Source organism: Jaculus jaculus, chromosome 11 (assembly GCF_020740685.1).
Source record: "Jaculus jaculus isolate mJacJac1 chromosome 11, mJacJac1.mat.Y.cur, whole genome shotgun sequence".
Lineage (NCBI taxonomy): Eukaryota > Metazoa > Chordata > Mammalia > Rodentia > Dipodidae > Jaculus > Jaculus jaculus.
The window spans coordinates 53,779,890-53,802,951 of record NC_059112.1 but is presented as its reverse complement, the minus strand read 5'-3'; the positions used below and the strand labels follow the sequence as shown (position 1 = coordinate 53,802,951).

The 23,062-nt window shown below is 40.3% G+C and overlaps 1 protein-coding gene and 1 pseudogene across 5 annotated transcripts in view; one reads left to right on the top strand and one right to left on the bottom strand.

Annotated features, from left to right (window-relative positions):
• Rab28 (RAB28, member RAS oncogene family) overlaps positions 1 to 23,062 on the bottom strand; it is a 175,922-nt gene that overhangs the window by 80,569 nt on the left and 72,291 nt on the right. The gene's annotated exons all lie outside the window — the stretch shown is intronic.
• On the top strand, positions 6,908 to 7,539 carry LOC101616216 (annotated as a pseudogene).

The window sequence follows — 23,062 nt, the reverse complement described above, 5'->3', positions numbered from 1 at the left end:
TATTGCCCTGGTCACCAGAAAAGGGAGGATCCCATTTCTAAAGGGAACAACAGGGCTGATAAGGCAGCAGAAGAGGCAGCCCTCCAGGTTGCTACCACCCTGGTGACAAAAGTGCCTCCAATGGTGACGCCAACCGCCTGCAACACCAAACTATACTGACTCAGAACTACGGAGGATCCATACCTGAACAGCAGCCTATAAGGAAGAAGGATGGTATAAAACCCTGACAGGAGGATTAGTCTCTGATCAGACTTTGCTAGTCAACTCATTAGACAAATACACGCACACATCTGGGTCAACAGAAGATTGAAGACTTACTAAGCCGAGCTCAACTCAAGGTTTATGACTTAAGACAAAAAGCAGCAGAATTACTGATTTCCACCCTTCGATGCCTTCCCCACCCTCCCATCCACCCTATTATCTAGTCCATGAGGTGCTTGCTGGGTATGTAAGGTATCTTGGGTAGATTCAGGTTAGGTGTTGCAGATGAGTGAGACTATGTGTCGTTTTTTTTTCTGTGATTGGGTAAGTTCACTGAGAATGATCTGTTCCAGGTTCAACCATTTTTCCTCAAATTTCTTTATGTCGTTTTTTCTTACTGCTGTATAGAATTCTATTGTGTATATATACCACATCTTTGTTATCCATTCTTCTAATGATGGGTATCTGGGTTGATTCCAGCTTTTAGCTATTACGAATTGGGCCGCTACAAACATGGTTGAGCAAATCTCTCTGGCTTTTGGTTTGAAGGTTTTAGGGTAGATGCCCAGTAATGGTATAACTGGGTCTGTTGGTATTTCTATAGTCAGCTTTTTCAGGAGTCTCCATATTGCTTTTCAAAGCGGTTGTACCATCCTCCATTCCCACCAACACTGAATGAGTGTCCCTGCTTCTCCACATCCTCGCCAGCATTTATTTTCATTTGACCTTCTGATGTTGGCTATCCTTATTGGGGTAAGGTGGAATCTCATAGCTGTTTTAATTTGCATTTCTCTGATGATTAGGGATGATGAACATTTTCTTAAGTGTGTGTTTGCCATTTGTATCTCTTCCTCTGTTCGGCAATGGTACCATAAAATTCTACTTCCTAAAAGTCAGACCAAATGGCTGAACCTTCACTAGACCCTTACAGGAAACACCTGAACCACAAGACACTGGAGAGGGTAGGATCAAGACTGACCTAAATCTCCTACATCGTCCCTCCCTCCCTCTCCCCCTCTCCCCTCTATCTCTCTCCTCTCTAACTCTTGTATATTAGTTATCTTTTTCCTCAATTTCTTAGTGGACACTGACCTGTAACCCCCACTTCCAGCTTGGGCCTACCATCCACAATGAGCTTTTGATCAGAGAAACCTACAAGGTTTCCCAAAACAATGACAGACTTCTGTCAGAGTATTTGATGACCCACCAAAGGCCAGTGGTAAGACCCTATTGCTGAAGACACCATACGCAGCTGACACGTAAAATGGAATGACATGGCTGGAAGCCAGGAGAGAGTCAGTCCCCGGACAGTCAGCGTGTCTAGTGCCAGAAGGTGCTACATAGGCGACTGGGGGAAATGACCAAGATCTGTCCAAGCAACACATTGTTTAACCTAATTAGCAACAAATAACCTGATGTGATGCCCACACAGTGCAATAGTGGTACACAGCCATGGTGAGGAACCAACTACTCTTGATTTGGCTAACTGATCCACTCAGTGGCACTAGACCTATAGCTGGAGCTGGGAAACAAGTCAGAACCATACCCAAACACAAGCCCACTCTACAATATCAAGCTACCATCAATCACGGGGTATAAGAGGACCTACACCTATCATACTGTCTATTAAAAAAGTAAGTGTTATCTCAATTTTCTGGGTGCTAACTTACTCTCCGTTGGAGAATCTGCTTCTCTTTTCCAGATAGATGCAGATCCTAAGAAGAAAGCTGCCCCAACATACCTCAAAAGGGGCCTGACTGAAACTAAGGACAACTAGCGAAACAAGTAAGGGTGGTGTTTTCCTGTGAACTGGATACCTGCACAAGGGGGAAGGAGACCAACACAGAGAAGAATCAATGCCTACCAAATCAGAGAGCCAGAGCCTCAGAGGCCCCCAACACCTCAGCACTGAAGCAGACCAAAAACGAACCCAACATGGCTCAGGGAAATTTTGCGGAAGAGGGGACAGAAAGAATGTCAGAGTCACATGTTGGGTCATGATTTGCAGAGACATTTATCATACCAATAACTGGGGGCTAACTCCACAATGCAAGACCCATTTTCATAAACAAGGAGGGTCCAATGGGAGGGGGTAGATCACAGATGAGCCGAAATAATGGTACCAAACTGCCTGTATTTACTGAAAAGAAAACTAATAAATTAAATTTTAAAAAATTATAATATATTTTTTAAAAAAGCAGCAGAAGCAATAGCCCGATATACTTGCCTCCTGGTAAATGCAAAAAGCGGAGTTTCTTGGTCAGGAATCAGGGAAAGAGGAACCCGACCAGGAGTAAACTAGGAAATTGACTTCACAGAAATAAAACCTGGTTTGTATGGATATGAGTATTTACTGGTGTTTACAGACATCTTTTCAGGATGGACTGAGGCTTTTACAACCAAGAATGAGACTGCTACAACTGTGGCCAAGAAACTATTGGATGACATCATTCCAAGGTATGGTTTACCTGTTCTTTTGAGGTCAGACAATGGACCAGCCTTCAACTCACAGGTAACCCAAGCTATAATTGAAATCCTGAGGACAAATTGGAAACTCCATTGTGTGTATCATCCCCAGAGTTCAAGACAGGCAGAAAGAAAGAATCAGACCCTAAAGGAGACCCCAAAAATTAACCCTTGAAACTGGCAGTGACTGGGTCTCTCTCCTTCCCTTTGCCCTTTTCCACATTTGGAACTCCCCTTATACCATGGGGCTGGCTCCCTTTGAAATCATGTATGCAAGACACCAAACTTATTACCTACTATAAAAGCAGAAATGTTACCTGAATTTGATAATGAGAGATTTCTCTCCTCCTTACAAGCTTTATTTCAGGTGCAAGAACATCTCCAGCCTCAGCTGCAGGCCATCTATGAGAAAGTACCTCCACCTACACCCTACGAGTTCAGACTGGGAGATCTAGTGCTCATCAAAAGGTACCAAAAAGAGACTCTTGAACCCGGCTGGAAGGGACCTTACGCCATCATCCTGACCACCCCAACTGCTGTCAAGGTGGACGGTATACCTGCCTGGATACATCACTCACACATGAAGCCTGCTAACCCGCATGTGGATCCAGACAATTACGCTCTTGAGGGGAAACCAAGATTGTGGCAGGCCACTGTACACCTGCAGGACCCACTCAAACCAAGAATTCATAAGCTAGAGACTCAATGATGGCCATATTATTATGGATTATGTCTGTCTTCTATTGTCTATTAACCTTGATCACCTCAAACCCACATCAGCCCTACAATCTTACATGGACAATTATTAATATGATCATAGGGAAGGTAGTTAATTCCATATCCCATTTAGCCCCTCATGGAACCTGGTTCCCTGATCTGGTATCTGACTTGTGTGACCTAGTGGGACAATCTGGGGACTATGCTTCTACCAACCAGTGCAACCCATCTTTTGGATGCAATTTCCCTCAAGTGCAAGCCAACACAAGAAAGCAGCCCTTTTATGTGTGTCCTGGTCATGACAGAACCTTAGGGAAACAGGAAAAGTGTGGTGGCCCAGAATCACACGATTGTACAACATGGGGATGTGAATCCAAAGGGGCCATTTCTTCTCCTCCGCCACCATGAAAACAGACTGTATCACTGTCACCAGAATCAGGGGGTCCCCCTCAGGTGAGCAGTCCCAATGTAATTGGCTATTAATTAAGCTTACTAACAGAGGAAAAGCTGCCACCAGATGGGAGACTGCTAAAAGTTGGGGACTAAGACTATATACAAGGAAAGGACCCAGGAGTGGTATTTACCATTTGACCCCATGTCCAGCCATGAGGGGCTAAACATGGAGTACCCATTGGGCCCAACCCCATCCTACTCTTACACCCCATCAAACCACAGCCAGAAAAACTCAAACCCACAGTGCCAAGTTTGGTCTCAGGCATCTCCCCACCAAGGGGTGCAGCCATACCCAAAGTCATGCTTCCCCCCAGAGTCCCAGATATGTCCCATGTATTTGAGTCACAGCTACTTTACTTTCAAGTTTCTGAACTCCACAACTAACCTTACTAGGGAAGACTTTTGGCTCTGCTTGAATCCCAGGCTACCATACCATACTGGCCGGGCTACCACAGGAAATCTGTCAACTCCTTCAGAAAGCCCTCCAAGATGCCCTTGGGGAAAGTCTCCAGTTCTTACCATTCAAACTGTAATTGGAAAAGGGTTATGTGTGAGAGGAATAAGGGGAAAACTAGATCGCTTTCCACACCTTAAGCATCTCTGTACACATACCATCACACAGAGGGCTAATATGCCCTAACTTGTGCCCCCTAACCAAACTTGGTTTGCATGCACCACGGGCTTAACCCCTTGCATCCACCCCAAAATCCTTCAGAACACCACCAGCTTGTGTGTTCTAGTTACCCTATTCCCTCAAGTTTACTACCTTCCTTTCAACACCTATATGGAAACCCTAGACCACAACCACTGCAGGGAAAAACGAGATTTTGGAATCTCAACAATCCTTTTCACAACACTAATTGGCACTGGCATAGCAGCAGGAATTGGCACTGGTACAACAGCCTTAATTAAGGCAGATCAGACTTATCAGGCTCTAACTGACCTTACAGACTCAGATCTTACTGAGTTAGAAAAGTCTATCCATCACCTAGAACAGTCACTGAACTCATTAGCTGAGGTAGTACTGCAAAATAGAAGGGGATTAGACCTTCTCTTTCTGCAGCAAAGAGGGCTTTCCCAGGCCTTAGGAGAACAATGCTGTTTTTATGTCAACAACTCAGGAATTATTAGAGATAGCCTGGCCATGGTCCACAAGAGGTTGAAAGAAAGGGCTAAAATTAAGACAGGAAAATCGAAACTGGTATGAATCTTTGTTCAATTGGTCCCCTTAATTAACAACTCTAGTTCTTCCCTAGCAGGCTCCCTTATCCTCTTGCTGCTGGCTCTCACTTGTGGGCCCTGCCTTATTAATGCCTTGGTCAAATTTGCTAAGGATCGCTTAGCCACAGTACAATTAATGGCTCTTAGACAACAATACCAACCGTTAGACATAGCTCAAGGATTTGAGATGCGACTGTACCCAAGAGGGGAATGAAGGAACCAAAGTGACGCCATGACAAGCTTCAGTAAGGTGTCACCCTAACTAGGCCTAAGTTTCAGTTTCCCAGAGAGGCAGGCAAAACTTATGGGAAAAGGCAGGCTGTTACTCAACAGTGACCCTGACATGTGGCCAGAGAAGATAGCTGCCCAGGGGCTGAGTCAGTTCGTGAAGACAAGTCCAAACATTCCTAGACATGTCCCTTTTATACCTTTCACCCCAACCAATAAAAGAAATACAAGTATAGTTTCTGTTCAAATTAGTCAATCATGTTACAAAAAAACTAAGCCCACCAAAATTCCTCTAGTTGTGCTTAAAAGGGGCCTATGAGCTCCTCTCAGGGTTGCCGTTTTGTATGAATGGTTGACCCCCGCATGCTGACTGATTCTGCAGAATAAATGCTGTTTGCTTTTACATACTATTGAAGTCTGGGGTCTTTCTTCAGCAAATTTTCAAACCCTTACAAGTAAATCCCTTTCTCCATAACTGTACCTGGCCTGGAAGTTCATCTCAGCAAACATGAAGCTGTTTGCTATACATATAAAACAAACAAAATATACTGAAAGCAGTAAGAGGGAAGCACCAAGTTGCCTAAAAAGCAAGCCCATCTGGATAACAGCAGATTACTCAATGCAAACTTTAAAAGCCAGAAGGGTTTAGAAAGATGTATTCTAAGTTCTGAAAGATCACAACTGACAACCAAAATTACTATATCCAGCAAAGCTATCCATTATACCTGACAGAGAAATAAGGACTTTTCATAACAAAAACAGGCTAAAGGAATATATGACCACTAAGCCAACTCTACAGAACATACTTACACATGACAAAACAGAAAACATTAAACTACATCCAAATAATACTCAATGTAAGAGAGTAATGGAAAAATGAGGAGTACTACAAGAAGAATGGCAAGAAAAAATACATATGATAACTATTATTTTTAATATTTTATTTATTTACTTGAAAGAGAGTGTGTGCCACATAGAGATATCGGGCATGCTAGGGGCCTCTAGCCACTATAAACAAACTCCAGACATATGGGCCACCATGTGGATCTGGCTTGCTTTGGGTCCTGGAGAATCTAATCTGGGTCCTTGGGCTTCAGGGTCAAGTTACCTTAACCACTAAGCCATCTCTCCAGGCTGTTCAGTAACAATTCTTAATGTTAATGGCCTCAATGCCCCAACCAAAAGACACAAGCTTCCAGATTGGATTGTTACCTCCAAGAAACTCACCTCTCCATAAAAGACAAAAAATATCTTAGGGTAAAAAGATGGAAAATAGTATTTCAAGGAAATTGGCCTAGGAAACAAGCAGATGGTTCTATCACAAGACAGGATAGACTTCAAACCAACATTACTTAGGAAAGATAAAGGTTACTTTATATTGATTAAAGGAACAATTCAACAGGAAGAAATTACAATTGTAAACATATACACAACTACCATGGGTGCTCCCAATTTCATGAAACAAACACTACTAGACTTAAGGTCACGGATAACACCTCTCACAATAGTAGTGGATGACTGCAATAATCGCTCTCATCAACTGACAGGATATCCTGGTAAAAAAAAAAATAAAAAGAGAAGCATCTGGATTAAAAATATCACAGACCGAGATCGATCTAAGATGGCAACTGTAGAACTGGAAGCCACCCCTACTCCTAATTCCCCACCTACAGAAGAGGAAAAAAACAGAATCGAATCAGGAGGTTGCTAACCCAGAACACTATATTAAACATCCTTTATAGAACAGGTGGGCACTCTGGTTTTTTAAAAATGATAAAAGCAAAACTTGGCAAGCAAACCTTCGACTGATCTCTAAGTTTGATACTGTTGAAGACTTTTGGGCTCTATACAACCATATCCAGTTATCTAGTAATTTAATGCCCTTACTTTTTAAGGATGGTATTAAACCTATGTGGGAAGATGAGAAAAATAAATGGGGAGGACAACGGCTAATAATATTAAACAAACAGCAGAGACGAAGTGACCTGGCTAGAGACACTGCTGTGCCTTATTGGAAAATCTTTTGATGACTACAGTGATGATGTATGTGGAGCCATTGTTAATGCTAGAGCTAAAGGTGATAAGACAGCAATATGGACGACTGAATGTGAACAGAGAGAAGCTGTTACACATACAGGGAGGGTATACAAGGAAAGATTAGGACTTTTTCCAAAGATAGTGATTGGTTATCAGTTCCATGCAGACACAGCGACTAAAAGCAGCTCCACCACTAAAAATAGGTTTGTTGTTTAAGAAGACACCTTCTGAGAATTCTCATAGGAGACTGCATCAAGCAATCGAGATTTGGGAGCTGAACCAAAGCCTCATCACAGCAGAGTGGACTGCATTTGAATTTTATTCCATCTAAATGTTGCTAAGATATAAGACAGGTGTCATTCTCCTTTGTCTTGTACTTTTGCGTTCATTTTTGAAAACTTTTTTCTAGAGTGTCCACTCTCCCAATCAAAGAATTACCATATACACCATGCCCAGAATCCATAAATGTGTTCCTGGACTACACTGTAATAGCTTAGCTGAATTACCATTACAATTATAAGTACATTTTACCTTTCCACCATATTCAAAAAAGAACTTGCATTTTTATACCTTAGCAAGGAAAATACTTTATGTTCCACTTTATGCAGGAGCATATTGCTGGTTTGAGTATGATGAGTACAGTTTTCTAGCAGTTTCTCTTTCTACAGCATTATGTTTGCTGTACTCTTGCTAATGGCTGCTAGTTTTTAATTTGTTTGTTTCCCTACTTGGAAACATGAGTGATTCTGATTGCAGTTTTTCATTTGTTCTGCTTTTGTTTTTTCTCATGTAACACTGGTGAAGGATCTAGGAATATGACAGAAGGTAGAATTAACATTAATTTTGTGCATTCTAATTTTTGGGGTTTTTTATAACTACAAAGCTTTGCTACAAACTTATGCATTTCATTCAAATCAGTGATCTATGTTTATGTGATTTCCTAAACATAATTGTGGATTATTAAAAAAAAACAACACCATACATTCCTAACTGGAATTAGTATGTCTCTTTTTATATCTTTATGCTGTATATTAACACTTTATATTACTTAGGTTGTTTTGCTTTGGTTAAAATGGTTCAAGTAGAAAAGCGGTCCCATTCACATTAAGACAGTGTACAAAACTGTAAATAAAATGTGTACAGTGAAAAAAAATAATATCACAGACCAATGAACCTAACAGACACCTACCAAACATTCCATTCAAATGGTGCAGAAAACATATTCTTTGCAACAGCACACAGAAAATTCTCTAAAATAGACCATATAGTAGGACGCAAAACAAATCTAGCAAACAGGAAATTTGAAATAATTCCTTCTACTCTGATCAAAATGGGATGTAACTACAAATCAACAGCAAGATAAACTATACAACACACACAAAAATCATGGAAACTGAAGAGTACACTACAACAGGTCATTGAAGAAATCAAGAAGGAAATCAAATGATAATAAAAACATAATGTGCCAAAACTTGTGGGGCACAAAGAAGGCAGTCCTAAGAGTGAAATATGTAACTCTAAATGCCTATATCAAGAAATTAGACAGGTCACAAGTAAACAATTTAATATTTCACCTTAAGACCTTGGAAAAAGAAGAACAAGTCAAACCAAAACTCAGTAAGCGGGAAAAAAATGATAAAAATTAGGGTGGAAATTAATGAACTAGAAACCAAAAGAGATTACAAATAATCAATCAATGAAACAAAGAGCTGGTTATTTAAAAGAATAAACAAGATTCACAAACCATTAGCAAATATGACCAAAAGAAAGAGAGAAGAGACACAAATTAATAAAATTAGATGTGAAAAAGGCACCATTATGACAGATACCGTTGAAATTCAGAAAATCTAAGGACATACTTTAAGAACATATACTCCACTAAGTCTGAAAATCTGGAAAATATTGGATGATTTCCTAGATGTGTATGACCTAAAAAAACTAAATCAAGATGAGAGAAAACATTTGAATAGACATGTAACAGGCACTGAGATCAAAGCAGTCATAAAAAATCCCCCCAGTGAAAAGAAGTCAAGGCCAGATAGATTCACTGGTAAATTCTACCAGACCTTAAGGGAAGAACTATTACCAATGCTTCTCAAACATTTCCATAAAATAGAAAAGGATAGTATACTACCAAACTTCTTCTACAAAGCCATCATTACCCTGATACCAAAACAAGATAGACAGAACAAAAGGAAATTATAGTCCAATCTCCCTCATAAACATAGATGCAAAAAATCTCAAAAAAAAATATTGACAAACAGAATACAAGAATACAACAAAAACGACCACTCACAAAAAGCCAGTCATGGTGGTGTATGCCTTTTAATCTGAGAACCTGGAAGGCAGAGGTAGAAAAGCCATGATTTCAAGGCCACCCTGAGACTACACAGTAAATTCCAGGTCAACCTTGGCTAGAGCTAGACCCTACCACAATAAAAAAAAAAAAAAAAATCATTCACTCTGCCCAGGAAGACTTTATACCAGAGATGCAAAGATGTTTCAACATATGCAAATTGATAAATATAATACACCATATGCATGGAATGAAGGATAAAAATCACATGATCATCTCAACAGATGCTAAAAAGGCATCTGATGAAATCCAACATCCCTTCATGGCAAAATACCTAAAGAAGTTGGGAATAGAAGGAAGATATCTCAACATAATACAGGCTAATTGTGACAAACCTACAGCCAATATTATAGTAAATAGTGGAAAACATGAAGCCTTTCTACTACAGACATATAGGCTACATGTGGATCTTGCTTGCTTTGGGTACTGGAGAATTTAATTTGGGTCCTTGGGCTTCACACTCAAGTTGCTTCAACAAGACAAGGGTGTCTAGTTTTATTTAATGTAGTACTAGAAGTCTTAGCTATAGCAATATGGCAAGAGAAACAAATAAAAGGGATGCAAATTGGAAAGTAAAAGATCAGATTATCATTATTTGTAAATTATATGATTCTATACATAAGGGATCCTAAAGACTGTACCAGCAAACTATCAGACCTGATAAATACTTTCAGCAATGTAGCAGGATGCAGAATGAACACAGAGAAATCAGTAGCCTTCCTATATATTAACAACAAACATGTCGATGAAATCAGGGAAACATTCTCATTAATAATTGCCTCAAAAAAATAAGTAAATAAAGTACCTTGAATTAAACTTAACAAAGGAACTAAAGGATCTCTATAATGAAAACTTTAAAACACACAAGAGAGAAAATGCAGAACACACTAGGAAATGGAAAGACATTCCATGTTCATGGATTAGAAGAAACAATATTGTGAAAATGTCAATCTTACCAAAAGCAATCAACACATTTACTGCAATCCCCATCAAAATTCTAATGGCATTCTTCACCAAGATACAAAAAAAAAAAAAAAAAAATCCTCAAATTGATTTGGAAGCAGAAAAAAAACATCAAATAGCCAAAACAACATTGAGAAACAAAAATAAGGATGGCAGTATTACCATACCTGATTTTAAGATATATTACAGAGGCACCATAACAAAAACAGCATGGTACTGGAGTAAAAGCCAGTAATAGTGGCCAATAAGCTAGAAAGGGGCTATAAGACAGGGAGAATGGGGGATATATCTAAGCAGATGAACAGATTATATGTAAGTAGATAACAGATAACTGAGGGTGCAAAGGCCTAAAGTGGGGTTAGGGGAAAAGACTGCATAAAGGAAGGGGGGGTAGTTACTCAAAATTTAAGATGTATGAATGAATAAGCCATATGAAAACTTACTTCTTTGGATAATGGCACACGCAAAAACTATAGACTGTTGCTAAAAAGATTTAACTGCCAGGGATGGGATATCTTCCGGTGAATTGTTGACCCTGCTGTCCCCAAAACTTTGCAGGCTATTGCCAAGGTTCTTGTTTGCCCACCAGAACTACATGGTAAGACCCTATTGCTGAAGACTCCACATGCTTGGTTTTCAGGTCACTGACAAATCAAGCTGGAGCTCAGCTGGAAACCCCTTCCCTGTTGACCAGCTGACAGAAAGCTGGAAAACCTTATGCTATATGCAGCCCTATGGTAATAAACAGCAGTGGACTCTGCAAGCCCTTAGACCCTGAAGCTAGGCCAAATTTGCCAACTGGTCCAGTAGTGGCATGACTGTTATGGGGGAAACCAACCACTTTTTAATTGAACTGAAGGCCCACTCCACAGGGGAGGAGCAGGAGAGAATGTGTGCCTAATACTGAAAACTTATGATAGGGGAAGTCGTGGGTCCTAAGGATATAAAATCTGCTGGATTCTGGCTGAATATATATATGATGCTTACCAAACCACCCAATATGCACTTCTCTTAATGTTCATACCCATAAAGTAATACTATTTTCACTCTGGGTTCAAGAAACTTCTCTTTGCAGATGGCATTGACTACTGGGATGACTCAAAAGTGCTGAGACATGACAGAGGAGTATTCAGCACTGAGACATGTCTATCACACCTTCCAAGGCTCAGGGTCCATTGAGGAAGAGTTGGCAGAAAGAATGTAAGAGCCAAAGGAAGGGTAGGAGCCCTTACAATGCAATCTTCCAGACACAAAATGGTTTGGATATTCATGACCTTGCAATACTTAACACTACCTACAAAAGACCTATTTCATAATAGGAGGAAAAGACGATGACATAAAAATAAGAAAGACTACTTGAGAGGGGAGGGAGACATGATGGAGGGTGGATTTGAGAGGGGGAAGTAGGGATTGAGAGGGAATTATCATGGTTTATTGTGTGTGATTATAGAACCTATCAAAAAAGTTAAATAGAGAAATGTCTGGGATAAATGACATATTCAAACAATGGAACTATCAGACATCTACAGAACATTCTATCCAAATGCTGAATAATATACATTATTTTCAGCAGAACATGAAACATTCTCTAAAATAGATCATATATTAGGATCTAAAAACAAATATTAACAAATACAAGAAAACAGAAGTAATTCCTTACATTCAATCTGATCACAATGGAACAAGAACTACAAATCAAGAATAGAGAACATACACAATCTCATGAAAATTAATCAATATACTAATAAATAAAAATATTGAATGATGAATTAGTAATTGAAGAAATCAAGAAGGGAATCCAAATATTTCTAGAATCAAATAATAAAACACAACATGCCAAAACCTGCAGGATATAATGAAGGCAGCCCTAACAAGAAAATTTATACTACATTAAGAAATTAGAAATGTCACAAATAAATGCATTAATAATATACCTTAAGGCCTTGACAAAAGAGAACAAACCAAAGTAAAATCAGCAGATGGAAAGAACTAATGAAGCTCAGGGCACAAATTAATAAAATAGAACTCTCCCATCAAAAAAAATTACAAAAATTAATAAAACAGTTCTATGAAAAGAGAATAAGATCAATAAACTCATAGTAAAACTAACCAAAAGAGAAGACTCAAATTAGTAAAATTAGAAAAAAAACAGGCACAATTACAACAGATACCAATGAAATTCAGAGTATCATAAGGACATGTTTTTAAAGCATATCCTGCATTAAATTTAAAAATCTAAAAGAGAAGCTGGGCATGGTGGCACACACCTTTAAATCCAGCACTCAGAAAACAGAGGTAGGAGGATCACCATGAGTTCAGGACCACTATGAGATGACATAGTTAATTTGAGGTCAGCCTGGGGCAGAGTGAGACCCTACCTTTAAAAAAAAAAAAAACCTCCAAAAGAAATGGATGAATTTCTACATACATGACCAACAAAAATTAAAGCCAGATGACATAAACCATTTAAACAGACAAACAACAAGCAATGAGATCAGAGCAGTTATATTTTAAAATCTCCCAACTAGGACTGGGGAAATGGCTTAGCAGTTGAGACGTTTGCCTGGGAAGCTTAAGGACCACAGTTTGATACCCCAGGACCCATGTAAGCCAGATGCACAAGGGGCCATCCAATGCATCTGGAGTTCATTGGCAGTGTCTGCAGGCCTTGGCATGCCCATTCTCTCTTTCTCTCTGCCTCTTCCTCTCTCTCAAATAAATAAATAAACAAAAATTTTTTTAAAAAATTCCCAACTAGGGCTGGAGAGATGGCTTAGCGGTTAAGCGCTTGCCTGTGAAGCCTAAGGACCCCGGTTCAAGGCTCAGTTCCCCAGGTCCCATGTTAGCCAGATGCACAAGGGGGCACACGCGTCTAGAGTTCATTTGCAGTGGCTGGAAGCCCTGGTGGGGCCATTCTCTCTCTCTCCCTCTATCTGTCTTTCTCTCTGTGTCTGTCGCTCTCAAATAAATAAATAAATAATGAACAAAAAATATTTTTTAAGAATTCCCAACTAAAAGAAATCCAGGCACAAATAAATTTTATCAGACTTTCAAAGAGGAACACACACCAATGATTGTCAAACTACTCGTATAATAGAAAAGAAACACTACCAAACTATTTTTATGATGCCAGTATTACTCTGATACCAAAACTAAATAAAGATATACAAAAAAATATTATCGTACTGGGGAGATGGCTTAGTGGTTATAGCAGTTGCCTAGGAAGCCTAAGACCTGGATTCGATTCCCCATGACCCACATAAACCAGATGCATAAGGGGGCACATGTATCTGGAGTTCATATGCAGTGGCTAGAGGCCCTGGCGTGCCCATTTTATCTGTCTCTTTCTCATAAATAAATAAAATATTTAAAAATATTATCAAATAATCTTGCTCATGAACACAAACACAAAAATTATAACCAAATGTTGGCAAACAGAATGAACATACAAATCAAAAAGATCATTCTCCCTGATCAAAAGGGTTTTATTCTAGAGATGCAGGAATGGTTCACCATATGCAAATAATAAATATAGCCAGTGTGGTGACTCATGCCTTTCATCCCAGCACTTGGGAGGCAGAAGTAGAATTTCTGTGTATTCGAGGCCACCCTGAGACTACAGGGTGAATTCCAGGACAGCCTAGGCTAGAGTAAAACCTTACCTCAAAAACAAATAAATAAATAAATGTAATACATCATTTAAATGTGGACTCAAGGACAAAATTACATGAGCATTTCAATAGATATAGAAAAGATACTTGGCAAAATATAATATTCCTTCATGATAAAAGTCCTAAATAAACCAGGAATAAAAGGACCCATTTCAATATCATGAAGACTATATACAACAAACCTAAAACCAACATTATACTAGATGGAGAAAAACTCAAAAGGATTTTCACTCAAATCAGGAAAAAAACAAAACTCTTTTTCCACTTTTAATAAGAATAGGTGCAGGAAGTCTTAACAATAGCAGTAAGACAAGGGACACAAATCAAACAGATGCAAATAGTTAAGAGTCAAATTATGGTTATTTTGTAGATGATATGATCCAGTATCTAAAAGACCCTAAAAACCCTACGATAAAATTATTAGAGCTGAAAAACATTTCCAGCAAAGCAGAAAGATACAAAATGAACACACAGATAATAGTAGCCTTCCTATATACCAACAATAAACGTGCTAAAGAAATCTGATAAGCAATCCCATTCAAAATTGACTCAAAAAAATTTTTGGATAAACCCTAACCAAGAATGTAAATGACCTCTACAAGGAAGACCTCAAAACCCTCAAGAGACAAGCCAGAGAAGACACTAGGAAATAAAATGACATCCCATGATCATGGATTAAAGGGACAATATTGTAAAACTGGCTATCATACTAAAACCAATCTACATTATTTATTACAATCCCTATAAATTTCTAATAGCATTCTTCACTGAAAGAGAAAAACAGAAATCTAAAATTCATTCAGAAGCATAAACAAATATATAAATAAATAAATGCCTAAGATAGCCAAAACAATTCTGAGTAATAAGAATAAGGCTGGAGGAATCACCACACCTGATTTTAAGGTATATTACAGAGCCATAGTAACAAAAAAGGTTTATATAAAATTAAACAGACACGTAGATCAATGGAAAAAATGCAGAACCCAGATATGAACCCAGGCAGTTATAGCTGTCTGCTTTCTGCTGAAAATGCCAACAATATTCACTGGAGAAAAAACATTCTCTTTAACAAATAATGCTGGAAAAGATGGATATAAATATATGTAAGAGAATGAAACTAGATCATCATCCCCCTCCCCCTCCCTCTCCTCCTCTTTCTCCTTCTTCTTCTTCTCTCCCCATATACAACAACTGACTGCAAATGGATCAAAGACCTTAACTTCAGACCTGAAACTCTAAAACTACAAGATCAAAAAGTAGGAAAAACACTACTATATAGAGGCATAGGCAAGGGCTTTCTTAACAGAATTCCAGTTACTTAGTATACAAGTAGTCACTAATCGATCACTGGGACCTCATGAAACTAAAAGGGCTTTTGTATAGCAAAATGACACTGTTAAAGAGCAAAAAGGCAGCCCACAGAGTGAGAGAAAATCTTTGACAGCTATATATCTGACAGAGAATATCAAAGATATACAAAGAACTCAAAAAAAACCTAAATAATGAGAAATCAAAATATGAGTTATAAACTGAATAGAGTACAAATAAAGAAATACAAATAGCCAATAAATATTTATTAAAATGTTCAGCATTCTTAGGCATAAGAAACATGAAAATTAAAACTACTTTTAGATTCCACTTCACTATAATTAGAATGGTTATCATCAAAAAATTGAGTAACAATAAATGCTGGTAAGTGTATAGGGAAATGAGGAACCCTACTCCATTTTTGGTGGAAATGTAAATTGGTAAAGCCTTCATGGAAATCAATGTGGAAGTTCCTGAGACAGCTATGAGCAGATCTACCATTATGACCCATCTATACCAGTCCTGGGGATATACCATCAAGACTATACTTTACTACAGAGATACTTGCCCATCCATGCTTAGTGTTGTTTTAGTCACAATAGCTAGAGGAAACGGAACCAGCCTAGATGCTCATCAACTTATGAACAGATAATTAAGATGTGATGCATATATACAATGGAGTTTTATTCAGCTATAAAGAAAAATAAGAATATGAAATTTGCAAAGAAATAGATGGATCTGGAAAAGATCATACTAAGTGCGGTGACACAAGTGGATCCTTGCTTTAAATGTTTAGATTTGTACATGAGTTTGAATAATAATCTAGTAAAGGCCAGAAACATACCATAAGTAAGGGAGGAAAGGACAGGGCTGAAAGGGTAGTTATAGTAGATACATAGGTAGATGGACAGAATACTGGGGATGAATTTCAAAATGAGGTCAAGGGAGGAAATGGAGGAGAGGAGGGTTAATCAAAATTTAAAATGTTAAAAACTATATGTAAATCTACTTCAATAGCTAAAGTGTGTATGTGTGCGCGCACACATGCACACACACACGCACACACACGTGAGGGGAGTGGGGCCTTGGGCTTAAGTACCCTGTGATGGTGGATAACACTGTGCCCAGAAACCATAAACAATTCAAAGAAATTTTCATTGTCAGGGGTGGGATACCTTCTAGAGAGCTGTTGGTCAGGGAGGTTCCAAATGCCCCCAAAATGATATAGCCTATTACTAAGGTTCTTGGATGTCCACCAGAACTAGATGGTTAAGACCCTATTGCTAGCAGGACATGGTGGTGATCACCTTTAATCCCAGCACTTGGGAGGCAGAGGTAAGAGGATCACATGAATTGGAGGCCACCCTGAGACTACAGGTCAGCCTGGGCTGGAGATGAAACCCTCCCTAAAAAAAAAAAAAAAAAAAAAAAAGGAGGAAGGAAGGGCCAGCCGGCCCTACTGCTAAAGACACCACATGCTTGGGCTACAGGACACTGGATAAATAAGCAGCAGCAGCTGGAAGTCTCACTACCTATCATGGTGCTACAAAGTGCTTTGCAGCCTATTGAGGGAGAAAAATCAACAGTCTTAACCAGCACGGAACTTTGCAAACTATATGGCTTGCCAGCCAGGCAAAGTATGATAAATAGTAATATAGTGGTATGTCTTTTATGGGGGAAACCAACTGCTCTCTAGTTGGATTTGAGGTCAGCTCCATGGGAAAAAATTCATGTCTGGTACCAAAAAACTAATCAAATGCCTATGGCTAGGGTAGCTAAGAGCCCCAGGGGAAGCTACTACTGTTGTTTGAAAGGGATCTATTATGACCATGAAAATGCCCTGTGAATATTTGTGTTTATAAAGGAATGCTATTCTCATTTTTGGTTAGAGAAGCATCTCTTTGCAGATAGTAACTACTGAGGAGACACAGAACTCATCAAAATACTGAGAAAAAATAACAGTAGAGTTCAGCACTTAGTGAGACAGGCTAAGGAGGCAGAAAGAATTTAAGAGACAGACTTCCAGTCAAGATGGAGTATGCCTAACCAGACCTCAAAAACCTCCAAGTAAAGGCAAAACCTTTAGGGTTCATTGGGGTTTTTTTTGAGGGGGCTGCAGATTGTAGTAGACCTCCAGTGGGAGGGCACAGAGGAGCAAAGTAGGGAAACCGCTGTTTGCCATGCTCTCAGGTAGCCCACGAGTCCCCCAGTCCCCACAAGAAGCAAACCCCACATAACTCCTACAAAAACTACAGACTGACTGGACCCAGACCAGCAGTTTAGCTTAACTCCAAATAAGAACTCCATCCCACATGCTGCTGCAGACCCCCTCCTCTTCCAGTGAGAGCAGACCCAGGCCAGCGAAAGGAACTCCACGCGTGAACCAGGACCCACTCACTACCGCCCCCACCCCCTGTGTGCAAACCCAGGCCAGCAGGCTACCCTTCCCCGAGGGGACCTCAAGACTCCAACGCCATCCCACTCTACCACCCCCCCCCACCCCTGTGCAAAGACCCAGGCTAGCATTCCCCCAGAGGAACTCTACAGGAAAGCGCCTTCCCATTCACTGCTGCCCCCCCATCACTGTGAGGAACCAGGCCAGCAGGCTAATGTTGCCCCCTCCCTAAGCTTTCCCTCTTTCCACCTCCCTAGGCTTTCCTACACCAGAGGAACTCCATGCCGAATCCCCCACCCCAACCCCCAGTGTATCACCTGACCCTCAGCAGTCCCACATCCCTGGCCTGCCTTGTCACAAGACAAAGCACTCCCATACACCCGCTGCTACTGGGTCCCAGTGGACCCTGTATCCCATCCCCTCACCCCAAAGCATCACTAAACCACTACACATTCCCATCCAACCGTCCTCCGCAGCCCAGTGGTAACAACAGTCTATTTTGTACCATTCCACCCTACCTGCTGTTCATGCAGGCCACATGACCACCCAATCACATATCCCAGAACACTGAAAAGCAAGATCCTTCATCAGGCCCAAAGGCCCCAACCAGAGCCTCCCAGGCTCCTTCCCTCTGAGCAGGTAGAACCCATTGCCATAGAAGCCTAGTTGAAACAAACATAAAAGTGAATAATTACTGAAGATACTTCAAGGGTAGAATACAGCTTCCTTTTAATTAAATAAAATTCATACACCATGACGGGGAGAACACAGCACAAAAGGAATAACATGAAAAATCAAATGCAAGAAAATCCAACAAGATTGCCCAGTCCCACAATGGAAATCTCTAATCAAAACATAGAAGAGACAATAGGATCAGAACTCCAAAATGAAGATACAAGCTATGCTACCATGGCCAAACAAATAGCAGAACTTGCAGAAAATCAACAAAGGGACAAATATTGTATGAATGCTGTCCTCATTACAAGACCTAACAGAAAAGAAACAGGAAGGGTTCCAATGACAGTTAAATGATCTGAAGGACAGCAGGGAAAAAAAAGAGAGAGACAGTGAGAGAGAGAGAGAGAGAGAGAGAGAGAGAGAGAGAGAGAGAGAGAGAAAGAGAGAGAGAGAGAACCTTAAAAACCAGCTGGCTAAGCACAATAAAGACAATGTAAGGATGAATTCCAGGGAGCATTAAGAAAATAAAAAAATGATGTGAAAAGGGAATACAACAGAGGGATGGAAACTATACATAAAAAAGCAGTAGCAAATACAAATCAAATTGAACAAGTCCAAAATTATATAGAAGACACAAAATGGAATAAAAGGGGGGGGTGGACTTAATAGGATGGTATTGTATATATGTAAGTAGAAAAACAGATTAATGGAAGTGAAAAGGCCTAAGTGAGGTCAGGGGAAAAGAATAAGTAAAGGAAAGGTAGATGGAAGGCTAATAAAAACCTAAGAAGATATAAGTAAGTCACATGGAAACCTACTTTTTTGTACAATAGAACACACAGGAGCCATAGATTGCTACTAGGAAGTTTTCAGTGCCAGGGATGGGATACCTTCCAGTGAGTTGTTGACCAAGGAGTTCCCAGATATCCCCACAACATTATAGGCCATTGCCAAGGCATTTGGGTTCCCACCAGGAATAGATGGTAAGACCCTACTGCTGAAGACTCCACATACTTGGGCTAAAAGGTCACTGAGAAATCCTCCTGGATATGAGCTGAAAACCTCCTCCATGTAGACCAGCTGACAAAAAGCTGAAAAAAAGCCACACTGCATGAAGTTCAATAAGAGAGAGAGAAATCACTAATGAAGATATTCGACAGTGGACACTGTAAGCCTTATACTTGACCAGCCAGGCCAAATGAGTCAACGGGTGCAATAGTGGCACATCTGTTATGGAGGAAACCAACTACCCTCTAATTGGACCGGAGGCCCCCCTACATAAGAGGAATACATCCCTGACACTGAAAACTTACAACAGGGGTAGTCATGAGCCCTAGGGGTATAATGTCTGCTGCTACCTGACTAAATGTATATACTATGCTCATCACACGGCCAAATAAGTGCTTCTCTTAAAGTTCATACTCATATATTAATGTTACTCTCACTTTTGGTTAGAGAACCTTCCCTTTTCAGATGGCAGTGACCTTTGGATGACTCAAAAGGCACCACAGTGCTGAGAAGAAGTGACAGAGGAATGCTCAACACTGAAATATCTCAATCACACCTTCCATGGCTCAGGATCAATTGCAGAAGGGGTAGCAGAAAAAAATGTAAGAGCCAAAGGAAGGGTAGGACTCTTTACAAAGTGCTCCTCTAGACACAGAATGGCCTAGACATCCATGATATCACAGTGCCTACACAAGACCATCATAATAAGAGGAAAAGATCATGACATCAAAACAAAAAAGAGATTGAGAGGGTAGATGGGATATGATGGACAATGGACTGCAAAAGGGGAAGGTGGGGGATGGGAGGGAATTACCATGGGATACTGTTTACAATAATGGAAGTTGTCAATAAAAAAAAAAAAAAAAATGCCAGGCATGGTGGGACACGCCTTTAATCCCCGCTCTCAGGAGGACTGCCATAAATTTGAGTCCACCCTGAGACTACATATTAAATTGCAGGTCAGCCTGGGCTACAGTGAAACCCTACCTCAAAAAGAAAAGAAAAGAAATGAAACGAAAGGAAACGAAACGAAAGGAAACGAAACGAAAGGAAACGAAACGAAACGAAACGAAACGAAACGAAACGAAACGAAACGAAACGAAACGAAACGAAACGAAACGAAACGAAACGAAACGAAACGAAACGAAACGAAACGAAACAAAACAAAACAAAACAAAACAAAACAAAACAAGAAAAGGGGAGGGGAGGGGAGGGGAGGGGAGGGGAGGGGAGGGGAGGGGAGGGGAGGGGAGGGGAGGGGAGGGGAGGGGAGGGGAGGGGAGGGGAAAGGAAAGAAGGAAGCAAGGAAGCAAGGCAAAGCAAAGCAAAGCAAAGCAAAGCAAAGAAAAGCAAAGAAAAGAAACTCAGAAGATAAAACAGAAGAAATAGTTCATGAGTCCAAAAGTTGCAAAAAGTTCAAAAAATTTTGTGAACACAACATGAAGAAATTATGAGTTAAACATCCCAATATTCAGACCATGGGACTACCAGAAGGGGAAGAAATTCAGACCAAAGGCATGAAGAACTTATTCAACAAAATTATCGAAGAAAACTTTCTCACTCTTTCAAAAGAAAGGCCCCATCAAGTTATAAGAAGCTAACAGGATGCCAAACAGACTGGACCATCATATCATTAAGACCCTAAGGAAAGTCCGAAAAGCAGCTAGGAAGAAACAACACATTACACTTAAAGTTAACTCCATCAGCATTACTTCAGACTTCTCAATGGAAACCCTGAATGCCAGAAGGGCCTGGAATGGAACACTGCAAAGTCTAAGAATTTATGGCTTCCAACCCAAACTACCCTACCCTGCAAAAGTATCCCTCATAATAGAAGATGAAAGAAAAACTTTCCAAGATAAAACTCAGCTTTACAACTGTATGAACACAAACCAAACCTGCAGCCACACAATCGGAGAACAGGGAAAACTCCCCAACTTCTTCTATGAAGCTACTATCACCCTAATACCAAAACCAGGCACAAGCAAAAGAAAACTATAGGCCTATTTCCCTGATGAACTAAGATGCAAAGATCCTAAACAAAATCCTCACAAACCGAATTCAACAACACGTCAAAAGCATTACCCACCTTGACCAAGTGGGCATCATCCCATGAATGCAGGGGTGGTTCAACATATGAAAATCTATCAATGTAATACACCACATAAATAAGCTAAAACACAAAACTACATGATCATTTCAATAGATGCACAAGAGGCCTTTGACAAAATACAACATCATTTCATGATCAAAACATTGGACAAAACAGGCATGGACGGTTTATATCTCAACATAATAAAGGCTATATATAAAGGGCAGGTCAGCTAGCCCAGTCTCAAAGGTTGTAATCTCTTAGTTGCAGCTGAACCGGCAACAGTTCACCCAAAGATTTTTCTTTCTGTGCCATATCCCTCTGCTCACACCAGTTCACTTCTCCGCAAAGCAACCCTGCACAACTTCTCAGGACATGGGCATAAGAGCAAGCTTCTCACACAAACTGCTAGCCCAGTCCAAGCAAAGCTCTTTCTCGCCCTCATAAGCCAAACCTCACAGTCCATAGTTCTTACTGCCTTTAGGTCTTTCAGCTCTGACCAGGATAGACCATCAAGCTGTACTTACAGCACTGCAAAGCATCTCTTAGGCCAAGGTTTCAAATCCTGCCACATTCCTCTTGAAAATCAGCTCCAAAAGACCAAAGCCACACAGTCAGGTGTCTAGCAGCAATCCCACTCCTTGGTACCACTTTACTGTTGCAGTCCGGTTCTCATTGCAGGTAGAAATCACCCAACCAAGAGAAGCTTCTGGGAAAAAGAGATTTATTTTGGCTTACAGGCTCAAGGGGAAGCTCCACGATGGCAGGGGAAAACGATGGCATGAGCAGAGGGTGGACATCACCCCCTGGCCAACATAAGGTGGACCACAGCAACAGGAAGGTGTGCCAAACACTGGCATGGGGAAACTGGCTATAAAGCCCATAAGCCCGCCCCCAACAATACACTCCCTCCAGGAGGCATTAATTCCCAAATCTCCATCAGCTGGGAACCTAGCATTCAGAACACCTAAGTTTATGGGGGACACCTGAATCAAACCACCACAGACAGGGTGAGGGCACAAAACTAGACCCAAATGGCAATGGTACCATAAAATTCTGTATTCTAAAAGACAGACTAAATGTTGAGCCTTCATCAGGTCCTTAGAGGGAACACCTGAATCACAGGGCCCTGAAGAGGGTATGATGAAGACTAACCTCAATCTTCTCCTGTTTCTCTCTCTCTCCCTCTTCTATCTCTTTTATATTACCTATCTTTTTCTTCCTTCTTTTCTTTGGCACTGGCCTGTAACTCCCAGTACCAGCATGTG